At 37.0% G+C, this 5269-nt stretch overlaps 1 pseudogene; it reads left to right on the forward strand.

The window, feature by feature from the left end:
- The first annotated feature begins 2689 nt into the window (after positions 1 to 2689).
- On the forward strand, positions 2690 to 3812 carry LOC129067139 (NIF3-like protein 1; annotated as a pseudogene).
- Positions 3813 to 5269: the final 1457 nt, after the last annotated feature.

Below are 5269 nucleotides of genomic sequence, written 5' to 3' on the forward strand. Positions count from 1 at the left end.
TGCTATCACAACCCTTAGGAATCTGTTGTGTACAAGTGGTAGAATCCCGAGGAAACTGGCTTAAGCAAAAATATAAACCAAAACAAAGGCATAAACAAAACAAAAAGACAGAAAGAACTTATTAGTTCATATTCCCAGAAAGGCCAAGGCACAGTTTCTTTGTCTCTTTTTTGTTTTGGATTTCACAGCATTTAAACATTTAAAGACAAAACTTGAAGAGTTTGGAGGATTCCTTTTCTTCTCAAGAAATATGTTTTGTTTTGCAATATGCTTCACCTCCAAGGCAAATAGAGAGATAAAGTCCACCATCAAATAGATTTTTGTTTGCTTTTCACATTTCTTCACTGCTTTCTTTATTTTTGTGTGGTCATAGCAGCAACCTTTCAAAATGCTTCTTACTTGTTAGAACACCATATTTTGACATTTTCCATAAGCAGAACTGTGCATTTACAAGACAGCTTCTACATTTCCCATCAGGACATGTCCTAGAGTTGTTCAGGGCACAGTTTATTTCAAGTATGGCTCTACCCAGGGCTTCAAATGATATCACCAGGAACTTGTCCACCTCCATGTCTTAGCAGTATTTTCAGAAAGCCTCTGAAGTTCTAGACTTAGATCCTCCCAGATCTAAGTCCTGTAAAAAAGAGAGTTCCTTCTCTGACTGAATAATGTTTCAGGGTGGTATCAGCATCAGCCTGGAATCAAATAAAAATCAAATGGCACAACCAAATTCGGAGAATTTTAAAATAATTTATTTACCAAGTGACTATTTCAGTGGTGTGCCAGAGCTGGCCCACAACAACTTACCAAAGCTGATTCTTAGCATTTCCTCCCAACTCTGTTTTTAATGACTTCACCTGGTAGCTTGAAATGGGCCATCATGGGAATAGTATACCACAGCAATGGGCAAATGCTACAGATTAAGGCTGTTCCCCTTTTCCTCCTCCCCTCGCTGCCAGCTATTTACCAGCACACCACTGGACTCCTTACAAAGGTGTAGAAAGGTGTAGGAATCCTACGAGGACTCAGGACTGACAGCAGCAGAGGTCCAAGGGAACGGGGAGAGAGAGGTTACCAGAAGTCACCAGAATTCAAGAGAAGCAGCGACCTTTAGTTAAGGGATACCTGCCATCTGAGGGAAGGAACCTGAAGGACAAATATCCTGACCTTAATTTTCTGGAAAGTAAAAGGTAAAATAACATACTAAGTTGTTAAATCGACTAATATTATTAAGATGTGTAGTATTTGGCTGCCAATTCATTTGCCCAATGCTAAAAAGCACAGTGCTAACTTTGGAAAGTCCCCATGTTTTCCTTGCTGGAAACTCCCATGGCCAGAAGGAACAGGGAGCCAGCCCGTTCTGTTGTCACGGACTTCCTCCGTCTACTAGTTTCAGATTCACTTCTCCATATGAGACTAAAAATTGTCATTGATATGGGAGTTTAGCGTATGAAAAAATGGTAGTTCAAAATAGTAGAGAAAAAGATAATATATTCAATAAATAGCACTCGGAAAATAAAAATTAAAAAATAAATTTTTAAAAACTAAAATAAAAACAAAAAAATAACACCGGGACAGTTGTCTAGTCATTTGGAAAATAAAATAAAATCCCTACCACATAGCAAGATCATATGTTTACAGAATTAGCAGGAAATAAAATCTTAACAAAAACACAAAAGGCAAAAATAATAAAGAAATGACTATGTAGGAAATATTTGTATATGTAGATAGATGTGCATGTAGATATTTATATAGGTATTTATTACACAAAATACATATAAATAACTACTAAAGATCAAAAATAAAAAGCAAACACTCCAATAGAAAAGAAGAGGGAAAGAATATGAAAAGGCGATCCTATGAATAGATGTTCAATTTCATTAGTAATTATGGAATTGAGAATCCACCTTCTACCAATTTGCTTGGCAAAATATAAACATTTGTTATGTGAAGTGTTTCACCAAATATACAGATATTGTGTCAAGGCATAAGGAAACAGATAGTCTTAGCCACTGCCAGACAGAATATAAATTGCTATGGCCACTTCAGCAGCAACTTTACAATACTTTTAAAATTAAAATGTGCATATCTGATGATCTAGCTATCCTACTTCCCAGTGTCTACCCAGGAGAAATAATGAGACAGATACACAAAGAGACATCTGCAAGGATCTTCATCCCTGCATTTATTGCAAAATGAAAAGCTGAAAGCAACCTAAATATCCATCAGAAAAAAGATGCTGAATAAACTAGGGTCTATATATCCATACTACAGAATATTATATGGCAATTTAAAAGAATGGGGCCTACCTATATGGACTGGTATGGGAAGATCTCAAGAATGAAAAAAATAAATATATGAAATAAAATACAGTATGACAAAATAAAAGTAAAAAATACAAGCAGCCCTGGCCAGCATGGCTCAGTTTGTTGGGCATTGTCCTGCAAACCAAAAGGTTGCCAGTTCAATTCCTGATCAGGGCACACGCCTGGTTGGCAGTTGGTCCCCAGCTGAGGAACGTACAAGAGGCAACTGATTGATGTTTCTCTCCCTCTATTTCTCCCTTCCTTCCCCTCTTTCTAGAATCAATAAAAAAGAAAAAACAATTTTTAAAAATTGATTTAAGGGACAAGAAGTGACTCACAAGGAGTCTTCCCAGGACTGAAACTCAGTTTTACCTGATTTCTGTATGTTGTCATCCCACGTGCTATGGGTCCCCACAACAGTCTGGCTTGTTCATTCCCTGATCCACAATCCTTTCTGTTCCTGATGGATCTGAAGACTATCCTTTCCTCCTTGAATGACTTTACATCCCTCTCATTTGCTGCGAATTGGAACAATGTTGGATTACTGGTGGAACCAAGCCCACCACACACTGTAAACACACTCTTCCTGACCAATGACTTCACCACAGAAGTAATGGAGGAGGTGCCCAGAAGAAGGCTGACTTCATTCTCTCCCACCATCTGCCTATTTTCTGACCCATGAAGCACATAACGTGGAAAACCTGGAAGGGGTGCCTGGTGATCTGGGCTCTGGAGAACAGAGTCACTATTTACCCTCCTCACACAGCCTATGATGCTGCACCCCAGGGAGTCAACCACTGGTTTGGCTAAAGGGCTTGGAATTTGCAAATCCAGGCCCAGATGTCCTTCCAAAGCACCTACTACCCAACAGAGGGAACACAGAGTAGAATATAATGTTACCCACACCCAAGACCTGGACAAAGTCATTTTTACAGTGAAAGGAATTTCAGATGTTCCTGTTACCTCTTTTTCTGCTAAGACTGATGGTGAAGAACAAACAGAGATAAGTCTGAATTGTAGTCAGCAGGCTTTGATGCGGGCAGTGGCTTCTCCTTCCCAGAACAGACAACTTTATCAGAAGACTGAAATTCTGTCACTGGAGAAGCCTCTGCTTCTGCACACTGGAATGGGACAGTTATGCACCCTGGATGAATCTGTCTCCTTGGCAAACATGACTGAGCAAATCAAAGGACACCTAAAACTATCTCGTGTTGGCCTTGCTCTTGGGGTAAGGAGGGCCTTGAGTCTCAAGAGAACGTTGTAGCTCTGTGTACTTGTTTTGGGGGCAGTGTTCTGCAAGGGGCAGAAGCCGACATTTACCCACACAGGTGAGATGTCCCATCATGATATTTTTAGACGCTGCTTCTCAAGGACTAAATGCTCTGTGAACATAACACTGAATGAGGCTTTCTTTATGATCTTCGAGATAGGCTGAGTGCTCGCTTGGAGAATAAGATTAATATTATCCTGTCAGAAACAGACAGGGGCCCTCCTCAGGTGGTATAATGCACACAGGAATAGAATGACAATCTATTTTACAAATCATTTCACTCCTAGCTTGAATACACAACATGAATCAGTGATTTGTATCCTTTTGGAAGAATGTTTTAGAATATACATTGTCATTTCTGGTTTGTTAATCTACTTCACCAAATGTTCTATAGTTTTTAGAGTAAAAACTGTAATGCAGTTATCATTAAAGAATAAATATTCATTATAAAGAAAAACAAAGAATATATTATAAACTTTAGGCAAGGTCAACTAAAATCTGTTAATATTTTTGGGAATTAGTTCAAGTAATCTTCTTCTTAGCTTAATTATAATAGATGTCATATGTCATTCTAGATCTCTCTGCCTGTAGTTAGTTAAAATATATTTTAAAAATTTGAGATTGGAACACTTATATCGAGGTAATAACCTCCAGGATATAACAAGATCTGTCTGTGTATTCCTATTTTTAGATTACTAATCTCTCCCCTAAATTTCAGAATTGGATGAGATTTATGAGGATGAGGTTTGGTTTTTTCCTTTAATATACATGATCATTATTTATATGATCTGCTTTAGTATTTTTTAAGTAACTGATCTGTAATTTTATTAATAATATATTAAGGTGATTGCCTCTCAAAAAATTGATTTAAAAACCACACACAAAAACCTACACACACACACACACACACACACACACACACACAAAATAAATAAATAAATAAAGCCTAAAAAAAAGAGTGGTTGTTCATTTTGGAGGCTCATGAAAGGATTGGAGTTGTTTATTAAGGGAGAATTTAACTTTATTTGTAGTGTTCGATTTTTTTATGATGAGAATGAATTTTTTTTATGTAATCAAAGCTTCTCAAAAATATTTTTAAACATCAAACTTTATCTTTTTAAAATGGCTATATTGAGATATAATTCACATACTACACAATTTATCCATTGGAACTGTACAATTCAGTGTTTTTTAGTATATTTACAGAGGTGTGCAACTGTCACTACTATGTAATTTTAGAACATTTTTAGCATCTCAAAAAGAAGCAGTCACTTCCTAGCCATCACCCACCCCACCCCCAACCCTGGGCAGCCACAAATCTATTTTCTATCTCTATATATTTTTCTGGGCATTTCATATAAATAAAATTATACATTATGTGTTTTGATGTGTTATTGGCTTCGTTCACTTGGCATAATGTTTGTAAGGTTCATCCATGTTGTAACATGTATCAAGTTTTCATTCCTTTAATATAATATTCCATTATGTATATATACCACCTTTTGTTTATCCATTCACCAGTTGATAGACATTTAAGCTATTTCCACATTTTGGCTAAATAATGCTGCTGTGAACATTCGTGTACAAGTTTGTGCGTGGGCATAGGTTTTTGTTTTTCTCAGGTATATTCCTAGGGGTGAAATTGCTGGGTCATAAGATAACTCTGTGTTTAACATTGTGAAGAAGTGTCATA

Source organism: Pteronotus mesoamericanus, unplaced genomic scaffold, assembly GCF_021234165.1.
Source record: "Pteronotus mesoamericanus isolate MK-2021 breed Mesoamerican mustached bat unplaced genomic scaffold, CSHL_Meso_final contig_20, whole genome shotgun sequence".
In the NCBI taxonomy this organism is placed as follows: Eukaryota; Metazoa; Chordata; class Mammalia; order Chiroptera; family Mormoopidae; genus Pteronotus; species Pteronotus mesoamericanus.